This window comes from Oryctolagus cuniculus, chromosome 17, assembly GCF_051225735.1.
Source record: "Oryctolagus cuniculus isolate XC-2025 breed Fujian yellow rabbit chromosome 17, ASM5122573v1, whole genome shotgun sequence".
Taxonomy (NCBI): Eukaryota; Metazoa; Chordata; class Mammalia; order Lagomorpha; family Leporidae; genus Oryctolagus; species Oryctolagus cuniculus.
The window spans coordinates 39,153,067-39,167,020 of record NC_142883.1 but is presented as its reverse complement, the minus strand read 5'-3'; the positions used below and the strand labels follow the sequence as shown (position 1 = coordinate 39,167,020).

Genomic DNA, 13,954 nt, shown 5'->3' with positions numbered 1-13,954 from the left:
ACACCATGATTGGAAAGATTTTCCAAAGCAAATTAAAAGAGCAAAGCAAAGGATGGGGTGGGAGAGGAAGATGCTCCATTTAAGAAAAGGATATTTTTCCCCATTCAAATCATTAAACATAATCCAGCAGTTACAAATAAACAATGGTGCTGATTACTAATGAGTCGCATTGAACTTCTCAGAGGCCAGCAGAGAGCCTCCGGTTGACCTAACTTGCTGTAAGTTTCAGGATGACACAGCCTTTCTTTAAAGAGGATCATGACAGTTATGTTTCAGCAAATCACACTGGCATCAACTAGTTCAAATCCAGATGGGTGTCCCCACTCTTTAAAACTAAGCCTGCTGGGGGGGGGGGGGGGGAGCCATTGTAACCCATGAGTCGTACTTTGGAAATTTATATTCATTAAATAAAAGATTTAAAAAAAAAAAAAAAAAAACTAAGCCTGCTGGAAAAATGGCTGTCCCAGGGAGACTCTGCAACCCAGAGACAATGAAGCCATATCTTTATATGTAGTTTTAGAAAGGCATGTGAACATGATAGTAGGAGATGTAGGTTTAGCCTGTTGCACTGGAGAGGGGCAGTTTTAAAAAGTCAACTACATGAGCTCAACAAAATCAAAAATTCAAATAAGCACAAAGGCAGCACATGGGGATAATGGCTGGAAAAGGCTGCTGAGAGAGCAACAAGGTTTGGCTGTATCTTTGTAGAGACAACAATGAGGAAATTACCAGAACAAGGTCACTTTCCATAAAAAAAAAAAAAAAAAAAAGAATGTTACAGAGACTTAGCAGAGATGAAAACCCATGTAGGTCACAACTCCATAAAATCAGCAGCCTGGTGAGAATCTCTCCAAGAATCCTGTAGGAAATTAAGAAGGGATTACAGTAATTAAATGTCAAGTCTCCTTGAGAGCTACTTATAGCTCCTGAAGACCAAAGCCATTTCTGTGAAATCTATCATAGAAAAATTGTGAGGAGGATTTGCCAGGCATCACAGCCTTACTTTCACATCAGGCCTGCAAATACTATGATCTAAAAAAGAACAGAACGATTTGGGGAGGGAATTAAATAGTACTGCTTATCACAGAAAGCCACTCCATTCCCCAGTCTTTGCAAAAGTTCACATGCTCGTGTAACTGTAATATACTTAGGAGGTTCCAAAAATTACACACATTTCCTCAAAAGAGATTTAGGAAGAAGTATAATCACAGGGTAAAAGGCCAAACACTGTCTCTTCTGAATGCTTAAATAGCCAATTATGTGTCTTAATACATTAATTCTATACATAGAGAGAGAGACTATTACAGGAAAGTTGAATAAGACATCTTAAAAAATGTACCCGAGGGCCTAAATCCATTCAACTGACAGTAAAATCACCACTCAAAAAAGCAGTTTTATTCAATATCTAGTATTTTAATTTTCCAGCTGCCAACAGAAATATATAAAAGAGCAGAAATTAAACTAATTATGTCAGCAACACAGTGAACAAAACTTTAATTGTATTACACACTAGTTAGACATTTACTGAACAATACAAAAGCCCTTAAGGGTAGAAACTTCTTTAGAATATCAATGATTCCCGATCAATATGACAGAGATTAGTCTGTTCAGGCAATAAACAGACTCCTGATTTAGATATAAAAAGTCCAACTGACACAATTCAAGATAAGAAATAAATATATAAGAAATTGCTAAATTGGCTTTAAATCACTCCATGATCTGCATACGCTGTATTAATAGGCCCTTTAAGCCAGTATTGTACTTAGCTTCATTAACATCCCGCCCACAAAAGAGCCTATTCATTGAGCTGGGAGACAGGTGTTAGCAACCAGCAACCTCTTTTAGCCTCCTGTTCCAGGGGCCTGGCCTGTGATTATGAGGACATGACTGGCAAGTCCAAAGCAAGGTCAGCATGGAAGAGAGCAAAGGAGGAGAGAGGGAAAGGAAAACAAAGAGGGAGACCAAAGTGAGAAAGAAAGAAAAGAAATAGATGCCAGGTGCTTCTAATAGGGCCACCCTCAAAGCTGCTTCGCCTAATCTGAGCTCCTGGGCCCAAATACATACAGCAGAATTTGTATGTTATTAATTTATTCCTGTAGACAGTAACTCTGGGCAGATGCCCACACTTCAGTCATTCTGAAAAAAAAAATTTGAAGTATTGCTAATTTTCCTATGACTCACTCTTCTCACCCATAGTCTCTGGTTCTTTAGTCCTCAGTCTTTCATGCTCTTTCTAAAAGGGCTAAGTAGATATTCCTGGAAGGAGATATGCAGAAGGCTGGAATTCGAAAGATATCTTAAGCCTACGGAAAAAAAGTCCTATGAGGGGGCTGGCGCTGTGCCAGTAAAGCTGACACCTGCAGTACCGGCATCCCATATGGGCGCCGGTTCGAGTCCCAGCTGCTCCACTTCCAATCCAGCTCTTTGCTATGGCCTGGGAAAGCAGCAGAAGATGGCCCAAGTCCTCAGGCCCCTGTACCTGCTCCTGGCTCCTGGCTTTGGACCAGCGCAGCTCCAGCTGTTGCGGCCAATTGGGGAGTGAACCAGCGGATCTCTCTGCCTCTCCTTCTCGAGATCCCTGTGTAATTCTGACTTTCAAATAAATAAATAAATCTTTTTTAAAAAGTTCTATGAGGAAGTGGAAGAAGGGACATTTATTGATTTGACTACTATATATAAATAACATTTTTCTTTTAATACTCACAGGCATATTTTGCCTATTTTGATCCACATAACAATCCCACCAGATACTATTTCCATCTTGCAGCTGAAGAAAATGAAGCTCACAGAGGTTAACTTTCCTAGATAGCACAGCGGAAGTGGTGACACCTGGATTCAAAACCCTGTTTGTCTATTTCTCAAATTATCAAGCTTTTCCTAAATTTAATCTAATTTAAACTCCTAACATACCAACTGCCTACTTCTGTTTTAACTCAGATGTTTCTGCATTTCAGTAATTTTTTATTATTTCCATGAATTCAGCAAAGGGCCAGTGACTAAATGTAACAGAGTGTTTATTAAGTACCTATTATTTCCAATAACAGTCTGCAATGTGCAGAAATGAAACTGACAAGTTAGCTTTACTTTTAATTCCCGGCATTTCTCTTACCCAACACCAATCGTAACTAGATTCCACTACCTTTTCAAACCTCCAGTTGTTTCCACATTATCATTCACTTGTCCACTAATGAGATAAGGGAAGCCACTTTCACCAAAACCCTCCCTCATGACTCCGGATAGATATACAGCAGAGGGGGCCTCACTGGGAGCAATTTACATGAAAGTTATAAATAAAAGTTGTTATCTATCATGACTAGGAAATGGGCTATTCTAGCAAATCAAACATTTGGACAGCATAATGATGCTGTAAGGGGGTTACCAATTTATAAAGAATTTCAATACATAAAATTTCTATTTTAAGGTTTGTTTGGTTTTGTTTGACAAGCAGAGTAAGACAGTGAGAGAGAGAGAAAGGTCTTCCTTTTCCGTTGGTTCACCCCCCAAAATGGCCACCACGGCCGGCACACCGAGCCAATCCGAAGCCAGAAGCCAGGTGCTTCCTCCTGGTCTCCCATGCAGGTGCAGGGCCCAAGCACTTGGGCCATCCTCCACTGCATTCCCGGGGCACAGCAGAGAGCTGGACTGGAAGAGGAGCAACCGGGACAGAATCCGGGGTGCCGGCGCCGCAGGCGGAGGATTAGCCTAGTGAGCCACGATGCTGGCCATTTTAAGGTTTTAAAAAGAAAAAAAAGGGAAAGAGACGCAAACACCAATTTTCCAGTTCCCGTAAGACTTGATGTACAGGAGATAAAGCATATATGTATGTGTGTATACATATACACACAAAACCATGGTTCACAAACTTGGTTGTCTATCTCAAGCACTTGGTGACCTTTTTGGAAATAAAAGCAAGAGAGGATTTTTTTTAATGCAGGTTCCGAGTCATCAATTAATCAAATCTCCAGGAGGTGGGGCTGAGAAATCTGCATTTTTAAAGAATGCCCAGGTGACTCAGTAGCAAACCACCAAGAACTGAATCTTTCAAGGAAAGACTGGCTTGGGGGAATTCCTTGCAATAAAACAAGCTAAGCAGGCTGAGGCTGCAGGGACACATTGTGACCTTCCTTTGATGATTCAGGAGACTAGGATCTCCCAATGTCACTGGGCCATCATTCACTAGCAGTCAGGGTCCTGGCAAAATCAAAAAGGAGAGTTAACACAGATTGCCCACTGGTAGAAAGCTGGAAAAAACAGCTTTGTTTTACTATCAGATTCAAAGAGCTAGTTTTCTCCTAGAGAAAACAGATTTTTTAAAAGGAAAATGTTTAAAAACATGCAAGACTCTTAACCAACTGCTTAGCTCCACTTCAGAATGTTAACAGGCCCAGACGCATCAATAATGTAGAATATTCAACCGAATAAGCGAAGCACAGGAGGAACTTGATGGCCTGGCCATCCTCATGAAGAGGAAGGATAATAGGTTTAAACTAAGACTGCAGTAACAAGATTAAAGATGACCACTGTCCTGACAACAGCAACCTCTAAATCCTCGAAACAGAGTGCTGAGAACACTGGAGCTGCACGCTACCCACCTGAGATGGCTTCTATGTGAGACATACGAGGACACCCCACTAAGAACCCAGCTAGTTTGAAGATTTTAAAACTCCACAAGGCCGGCGCCGCGGCTCACTAGGCTAATCCTCCGCCTTGAGGCGCCGGCACACCGGGTTCTAGTCCCGGTTGGGGCGCCGGATTCTGTCCCGGTTGCCCCTCTTCCAGGCCAGCTCTCTGCTGTGGCCCGGGAGTGCAGTGGAGGAGGGCCCAAGTGCTTGGGCCCTGCACCCCATGGGAGACCAGGAAAAGCACCTGGCTCCTGGCTCCTGCCATCGGATCAGCGCGGTGCGCTGGCCGCAGCGCGCTGGCCGCAGCGCGCTGGCCGCGGCGGCCATTGGAGGGTGACCAACGGCAAAAAGGAAGACCTTTCTCTCTGTCTCTGTCTCTCACTGTCCACTCTGCCTGTCAAAAAAATAAAAATAAAAAATAAAAAAATAAATAAAAATAAAAACATAAAACTCCACAAAGTCACAAAACTTTAAGAAAGCAGACCAGACTAATTCCTTTTAGAGAAATGGGAAGTTTACATGTTTGCATTTGTAAAGACAGTCCTTATAATTACCAAAATGTTCCATAAACAGCAAGTACTGACAACCAGTATCTAAACAAAAATAACTATCAACCGCAACCAAACAACAGTAATGAATGACCTCCTCCCAAGACTTCACCATCAACTGAAACTTAAGTATTCTCACTAAACTCTAAATTACATTTTAACTTTGTATTGAAAGTTATAATAGTCCAAGGTCTAGATGCTAAATCCTCCCCCAAACATAAACAGTATGGCCAGTTCAAACTCAGTAATGGTTTTTAATCTTCTAATTAAATATTCTATTAAAAGAACAAAAGTCAAGGTGGAAGCAGTCCCCCTCTCTTCAGGTGTACGCAGGTAATTTCAGGATGGAGCTGCACAATACACTTGTCCTTAGAAAAGAGACTGGGCTCTTTTTTGTTAGTGCTGTTTGTCTTCTTGAAAGACAGTCGATGAAAACAACTTTTCCATCCCATTTTATTTAGGAGCCCTTGAGGGTATCAGAGGGAACTAAGCAGAGCTATGCAAACTGCCTTGGCAGAAAGTTTAAAAACTAATTTTTAAGTTTTCTGAGGACAGCTTTCTCTTGTGCATATCATTTTCGCAGTCAGTTAAACTGGTCTATTTAAAGGACTTACAACCCCTGAATCCTATGTAAACAACCAGGGTTACCAGCTGCCCACCTGATCAATATGGAAGTTTGTAGTGGGTTAATTAGATAGGCATTGCGTGCAAGCACCCCAAATTACATGGAAAGCCTCTCTTGGCACAATCAAGTTATTTAACCCTGTCATATCACTCCGTACTTATTACACATAATAACCAAACCTTTTCAGACTTAAACACCTTTACAGAAACTGTAATTTTATGAATTGTACTCTGACATCCAGAATTAGGAAGTAGGCAATAAAGTTTCAGAAACACCTGTCATCATCTATCTCCTTGAATGTGAAACAGAAGGCAATCAGGGGAAGGGATTTTTTTTTTTTTTTCATTAACGAAAATTCCCTGAACAGAAAGGAAGTACCAGTGCCAGCTTCCAGCCCTGGAATTCTTGTCTATAAACTCACAGCCCAGCACCACGGTCCCCAGCTCACTCCCATTCCTAGAAAAACGGTGCGACAGAGGGAGAGCCTTGGCTCCACTTCAGTAGATGGAACTGTCACAGAACCGCAAGAATTCAAACAGTTGTATCAACAGTGGTGACAGGAAGTCTCTGTCCTGCCAGCCGCCAGAGGGATACAGAAGGCACTTACTGGTTCCTTCTTAGACCACATGCACCCCGGGCTGTTTGATCACCTCCTTACTCGGGCCTTTAAGCAGGGAGCAAAGACACAGTTGTAGGTAAAGCCCTGTCTCCAAGCCAGCAATAACCCTTCCCTGTGGCAGACCGGGAGGAGCGTGGTCCGCTCTCCTTGATTACACGAGGAGTTTTTTTCCTCTGGAACAAACGACAGATCAACAGAGGGGAGAGAAGTACGCTGCTGCTGCTGCTGGTCTCGTCTGCCAAGCCTGAAATGCAGCTCTGGGCACACACATGCCAGCCAGGCTCCCGGCCGCCCTGGTCCAGCCAGACTGCCCCGCGCCCGGTCAAATGTCTCCCGGGCAGCCAGCTGAAGAGAGAGAGGCCCCACTTCCCTCTCCGTCTCGGCCACTGCCGCCCAAGGGCGACCTCGCACCGTCGTCGACAGAGGACCACTCCCACGAGAGCGACTGGTGGCCCCTGGGGAGGGGGGCGCCGCACTCTCAAACTTCTCCATCCAGCCTCCCTCCGTCTTCCTCCAGGAAGGACTGCCTCAGTTTCCCCGGCCGTACGAACGGACACCCCCACCCCCACCCCCACTAGCCGGCAGGACCTGCGGGCTGCGAGGCGCTGGGGGACAGTGGAGAAACACGTCCCCAGTGACCGTCCCCACACGCGAAACGCTTTCTTCGTTAGGACTTCTCAAGAGACAGTAGGGTGGCCCTGAACGCCGAGGCTCCCTGTGAGCAAGGGGCTTCAGCCACCCCCTGTAGGGCAGGGAGAGTCCCAGGCCGTGCCCCCAAAGGAGGCACCCCCAGACCACAGTCTGTGGACGCTGGACGCCGAGGGGCGCCCCCCATCCTCCCTCGGGACCCCACCCCAGGCTGGGCGCCCAGCGGACCCGAGCGCCGCCGCCGCCGCCTCCTCACCTGCCGCGGCCGCCTGCCCGGCCCGCACCTGGGAGGGGAGGGGAGGGGCCGGATCCGGGCCGCGGACGCCTCAGGCAGGGGGGCTGCGGGCTTCGCCGCGGCGGCGTCTCCAGGGCTCAGGGGCACGGGGGGGCGGTCGCGACATCCTCGCAGGCGGCCCCAGGAAGTCGGCCCCCCCACCCATCCCCCTGGCGGCCCAGCCCGGCCGCTCCCGCCCCTCGCGCGGCCCCGCCCCCGGACCGGCCCCGCCCCCTCGAGGGAGTGCGCGCCGCGACTCCCGCGGCGCCCGAGCCACCATAGAGAGGAGCGAGGCGCGCGGCGGGCTAGAGCGTGGCCTCCACGCGCGCCCCCTGGCGGAGTCGAGGCTCCCGGAGGCGGAGCCGGGAGGGGCGTCGGTTCCCCCTTGTCAGGGCGTGGGTCTCTGCTCTTCTCGCTGGTCGGGCAACACTGTGGGGGCGGCTGCAGGGTTCAGGTTGGGGGTCAGAGCTGGGCCAAGACCTAGCCTGGTGACCTTGAGCGAGTCCCTTAACATCTCTGAATTTGTTCCAAGATAAAAGTTTGAAAGTTTTCTACCTTGTGGTGATCTGGTAAAGCCACCACCTTGGATGTCTGATCCCATATGGGCTCAGGTTCAAGTCCTGGTTGCTCCACTTCCAATCCAGCTCCCTGCCAAAGGCCTGGGAAAGCAGTGGAGTATGGCCCAAGTGCCCACGTGGGAAACCCAGATGGAGCTCCTGGCTTCTGCCTGGCCCAGCCCCTGCAGTTGAGACCATCTAGGGGAGTGAACCGGCAGATGGAATCTCCCCCAACACACACCTTGTAATTCCTTCAAATAAATAAATAGACATTTTAGAAAAAAGAAAGTTGCCTCACTTTTATCTCTGAGGGCATCAGGCTCATTAGGGTTTACTGGCTTAGCTTACTCAATGTGGCAGCCATTAGGAGCCAAGCCTATGAGACATCAGAACCTGGCTTTGGGCCAGGCATTTGGGCAATGGTTAACATAAGACTCAGCCTGGTCAGGGAGTGCCTAGGCTGGAGTCCCAGGTGGGGTCCTGATTCCCAGCTTCCTACAGACCCTGGTGATGGCTCACATAGTTGGGCCCCTACCACCACCTGGGAGACCTGGACGGGGTTCCAGGCTCCCAGCCTCTGCTGTTGCGGGCATCTGGGGAGTGAACCAGCAGATGAAAGATGTCTCTCTCTCTCTCTGCCTTTCAAACAAGAGGAGTGTAAGTCGATGGGTTTACCCCTCTCACTGTGACTCCTCCTGCCTCTTGCATTTCTTAGTCCACCCCCAGGCTTTGCTACTTGCCTGTGGGAAGGCGAGGAGATGCTGAGGAAGGCTGTCTAGAGTGAAGAGGAGCCACTCTGGCCCCTCATCAGCTGTGTACCTTACTTCTGAGCTCCAGTTTTCTCACCCTGGCCATGCAGGTCGGCCCGAGGATCAAATAGACAGAAGTGCATTATAAACTGTAAAGCGCTGGGGGAGTGCAGTGGGGCAGGAACCAGCAGGGGCGAAGGTGCCAGCTGGGAGGAGACACACATCCCCATTCCCTGCCTGGGGTCTAGTGATACTGAGTTTTCTTGTGCCTTCAGTCCCTACCGAGTCCTCCCAGAATTCCTGTAAGCAATCTGTATTTTGAACAAGGAATATCACAACCACCCAACCCCACCCCCTGCCTCGGCACTGTGGCTCAGTAGAGTCCTGGCTGCTCGACTTGCAATCCAGCTCCCTGTTAATGCCCCTGGGAAGCCCCTGCACTCATGTGGGAGACCTGGATGGAGTTCCTGGCTACTGACTTCAGCTTGGCCCATCCCAGGGTGTTGTGGCCGCTTGGAGGAGTGAACCAGCAGATCTCTCTCTGTCACTCTGCCTTTCAAATAAATAAACCTTAAAACTAAAATAAAAGCTTTGTCAGTTTACAAATACTGTTATGTCCAACCTCCAAACCACGCAGCAAACTGAGTACTGTTATTCTCATGCTCTCCTGAGAATGAATCTACACGTGAAGTCGTTTACCCAAAGCCACAGTTAGGAAAGAGCAGAGCTGGAATGGGAAGCCATTTCTTGCCACTGCTTGGGCAGCCCGGGAAGACTGGCCTTCCAGTCCTGCACCTGAACCTTTTTCCTACTTGGCTATTTTTGTATCTTTCCTTGATGCAATCCCCCGTCTGTTTCTCTCCAGAGCTTTATTTTCCCCCTTAGAGGTGTTTGTAGTCTTCTCTTCTCCTTCTCCGGGTCCCTTTCACGGTGCCGGACCACGTCCACCCTCTTGCATTTCTGCAGAGGGCTCAGCGGCTGTGATTACGGCACGGTGTTCTCCACCATCTCTCCTCCGGATACAAATGCTAGCCAGAGAGCTAATAAATCAGCCACGAGTGTGAGGTGAAACCCAGAGATGTCTTTCTGTGAACTTAGTTTGGCCAGGTGAGTGCCCACTGCTGAGAGGGAGTGCACTGCCTCCACTTTTGGACCCAATAATTGGACTCCGGATTCATGGTGCCCCATGAAAATAATTTTTTCTGGGCCTTCTGGTTCATATTACAGCTAAATCATTGGAGTGCTGCTAAATAATGTGCCTATCACTGGAGCAAGGAGGCCTCAGAGCTGCATTACCCACACTCCTCCTCCTCCTCCACCTTCCGCGTTATCACCATCGCTATTTTTCATCTTTATCATGCCCTTCTGCAGAAGCACTCAATAAGGTACCCATTGTGCTAGTGATCCGAAAGCCTTCTCAGAGAGCAATAGTATTTAATAGTAACAAAACACTAATTTGTCTACCCAGTGACATATTTATAGGAACTGTTTACTTTGACATATTTTTATTATTTCTACTCATTTGCTAAGTACTTCCAATACATATTTATGAAGCACATGCCCTTCCCCAAACAGTAGTGAAAAAATAAATCATATTATTTCTTTTATCAGTAGCGGTATGGCTTTTAAGTACTAATGCCCTGATTTTTTGTTACTTCTGGCAAGAGTTGGAAGGATTAATGGTGATTGAGTACCTACTGTGTGCCAGACTCTCGGTGAAAGGCATGTCACATAAATCGTGTTTAATTCCTCTGAGATATATACCTTACCAATAAGGAAAGTGCAATTCCTCTGCAACACAGGTTCTACCAGTAAGACAGATAGTGTGCTGAAGTGATTCACCAGAAAGGACCCAGCAAGATTGTGAACCGGTATCTTTTCCTGATTACAAAATCCTGAATCGTCATTCCACTTAATGAGTTCACCTTAACTTCTCTGGACCAAGTAATTTCTGTAAAATATGGTGTTCCTTTCTGAGAGTGATTATGTTCCAGAATGGAACAGTAAGATCTGAACGTACACAGGATGGTGACGCTAACTTTTCTATGAGAAGTTACACTCCGAGGGAGTCAGTTATTCCCTAAGAAATCAGTGGTCGGATGTTTCCCAGAGAGAAACACCAGTGCTAGAGCTTGACCAGTTCCTGGAGACAGGACTGGCTACGCAGTTTGTGGGCACAGTGCAAAATGTGGGTCCCTTGGTCAAAAATTCCGTGTCAAGGTGGCGCCAGCAGAGCACTGAACTAAGCACACAGGGCCCTGAGAGACTGCACGAGTCACACTACCAGAAGGCTGGCCCAGCCACTCCCAGGCATGTAAGTCCTCCGAGGATATGGGACTGAGCGCCTATTATATATCTGAAAAAGCAACCCTACATCATCTGTATCACCTTAAAACAGCTCCGTGAAGCAGGTACTATTTTTCCCATTTCAGAGCAGATTAAAATCAGGCTTAAAGAGGCTGAGTGATTTATCTAATGTCATATAGCATGTGAATGTCAGAGGTGGGACCAAATAAGCGACTGTGAAAAAAAATCCCATTTTTTGACTTTATAGACTTCTTAGCACAGACACATGTCTCCCAGTACAAACTTAGGCTCAGGCTATCGTCCCAGAGACTGCAGAGAGGCCAGGGGGCAGACGAGACTCTGGGCTGCTTGAGAAGGCTACCTTGTGCAGCAGCTGCAGTGCAGCCGTCCAGCTCCAGGACACGCGGACATCCCACTGGCTCGGAGAGAAAATGCGACACACAGCCAATGCCACGGCCAACACCAGGCCTCCCCTCCAAGAGTGATGACAAACACCAAGAGATAACAAAGACATCTAACTCCACGACAAAATATTAAAAATGGCCCACAAAAGTTGGGAACAAGAAGAGGACAGTGGCCACCATTTCTGTTCTAGAGTACTGCAGTTAGTCTAGCCAGTGCAATAGGACAAGAAAAAAAGTGAAAAGCACTCAGGGTGACTTCTGATCGATCACACACCTAGCCCTCATTTAAGTTTACATATGCATCAGAGCCTTCTCCGATGCCCATGCTACACACACACATTTAAGCTCTACCCAGACAACTCCGTGCCTGAACACAGATATGCATCTAAATCCCTTGTCTGCGCGGGGCTCACTTCTCAGGAGTGCACAGACCTGTTGTTTTTCATTTGGTTTATTAATTTCCCATCTAAACCTCCAGTTTCTGCCTCCCCGAGTGTTTGCCATCCTCTTAATGTCCCTGGGGGAAATCAGAAAGGGCTAATAAAGCAGATCCCTTATCCAACTTTTTATGGTGAGCTAAGCTGAAACAAGGTGGGGATGTGCAGCCTTTGCTACTCTCAGGGAAAAGTGTAAAGAATTCTGTTGGAACATTTACATATTTATAGCCACAGGGAGTGCTAGGATGGGAAGGCGGGGACTTGGCATCAGGCAGGCTGGAGTGTGGATTCCCGTGCTGCCTCTTACTAGCTTTATGCCCTTAACCTCACTGAGCTCCTGTTGATTGTCTGTGAAGTAGAATGATTTCCTATGCCACAAGGCTGTGCGAAGGTCATAATGAGATGTCTATAAAGAGCCTAAGCACACATCAGGGAGCCTCAGTACAACTGCCTTCTGGCTTCTGGCAGGCACTAGTGCTTGCCCACTCACCTAATCAACGTCCAGTTCCTTCACACACACTCCCGCTCTCCTAAGAGAAATTCCATTTTCTCCCCATGGCCACAGCCTGCACCGCAGAAAAATCTGTTCCCAGCCAGAGCTCCAGAGCTCTTCCTAGGCGGGTCTGAGCCAATCACAGTTATCCCATTTCTCCTGCCAGTTCCTAAATTAGACCTGGACATGGACAGCCATCTTGCTTCAGAGATATGAAGTCTGCTTTTTAGGCAGTTCTGAGTGTTCCTTTTTTAAATTTTTATTTCTTTTCACTTTATTTGAAAGGTAGAGAGACAGAGAGATCTTCCATCTACTGGTTCACTCCCCACAGGCCCTCAACAGCCAGGGCTGGGCCAGGCCAAAGCCAAGAGCCAGAAACTCCAACCAAGTCTCCCATGGGGTGGTAGAGACCCAAGTACTTGAGCCATCTCTGCCGCCTCCCAGGGTGCACTTTAGAAGGAAGCTGGATTGGAAGCAGAGGTGGGACTTGAACCCAAGAACATCAATGTAAGATGCTTAGTCCCAAGTGGAGACTTACCCTGCTGTGTCACAATTCTACCTTGCCTTTGTCCTTTTTGTTTTGCTTTGTTTGAAAGGCAGAGTTACAGAGAGAGGAGAGACAGAGCGAGAGATCTTCCATCTGCTGGTTCACTCCCCAAATGGCTGCAATAGCTGGGGCTGGAGCTGGGCCAAGCCAAAGCCAGGAGCCAGGAGCTTCTTCCAAGTCTCCCATGGGGGTGCAGGAGCCCAAGTACTAGGGCCATCCTCCGCTGTTTACCCCAGGAACATTAACAGGGAACTGGATTGGAAGTGGAATAGCCGGGATTTGAACTGTACCCATATGGGATCACAGACAGAAGCATTACGAGCTACACCACAACACCACCCGACCCCTCTCCTCTTTTTTTTTGTTTTTAAAGATTCATTTACTTATTTGAGAGGCAGAGGCAGAGAGAGAGGAGAGAGAGAGGGGTCTTCCATCTGCTGGTTCACACCTCAGATGGCCGCAACAGCTAGAGCTACACTGACTCGAAGCTAGGAGCTTCTTCTGAGTCTCCCTTGCAGTTGCAGGGGCCAAAGGACTTGGGCCATCTTGTACTGCTTTCCCAGGCCATAGCAGAGAGCTGGATTGGAAGTGGAGCAGCTGGGACTTGAACCAGCACCCATATGGGATGCCAACACTGCAGGCAGCAGCTTTACCCACTATGCCACAGCGCCAGGCCCCTCCCCTTTGTTTTTTTTTTTTTTTTTTTAAGATTTTATTTATTTGAAAGACAGAGTTCCAGAGAGTGGTAGAGACAGAGAGAGAGGTCTTCCATCCACTGCTTCACTACCCAGATGGCCTCAACGGCCGGAGCTGTGCCAATCTGAAGCCAGGAGCCAGGAACTTCCTCCGGGTCTCCCACATGGGTGCAGGGGCCCAAGGACTTGGACCATCTTCTACTGCTTTCTCAGGCCATAGCAGAGAGCGGGATCGGAAGAGGAGTAGCTGTGACTAGAACCAGCGCCCATTGGGTGCCGGCGCTTCAGGCCAGGGCTTTAAACTGCTGCGCCACAGCACCGGGCCCTTCTTTGTTCTTAAAAGGTTACAAGGTGATCCCTTTCCCGCCCATCGATATTGTCATGTCTGGATTGATGCTCAGACTGGCTGCAGCCAGGCTTTGATGAGAG

General features: G+C 47.7%; 1 protein-coding gene across 5 annotated transcripts in view; it reads right to left on the bottom strand.

The window, feature by feature from the left end:
• RFFL (ring finger and FYVE like domain containing E3 ubiquitin protein ligase) overlaps window positions 1–7,525 on the bottom strand; it is a 79,656-nt gene extending 72,131 nt beyond the window's left edge. For 2 of the 5 annotated variants that reach the window (XM_089317408.1, XM_089317407.1), the window contains exon 1: window positions 7,319–7,448. The gene's annotated coding sequence lies outside the window, so the exon portion shown is untranslated. Of the gene's footprint in view, window positions 1–6,402; window positions 6,516–7,318 lie in introns of those variants that run through there. The other 3 variants (XM_008271115.4, XM_017349034.3, XM_089317406.1) reach the window with 3 other exon arrangements.
• Window positions 7,526–13,954: the final 6,429 nt, after the last annotated feature.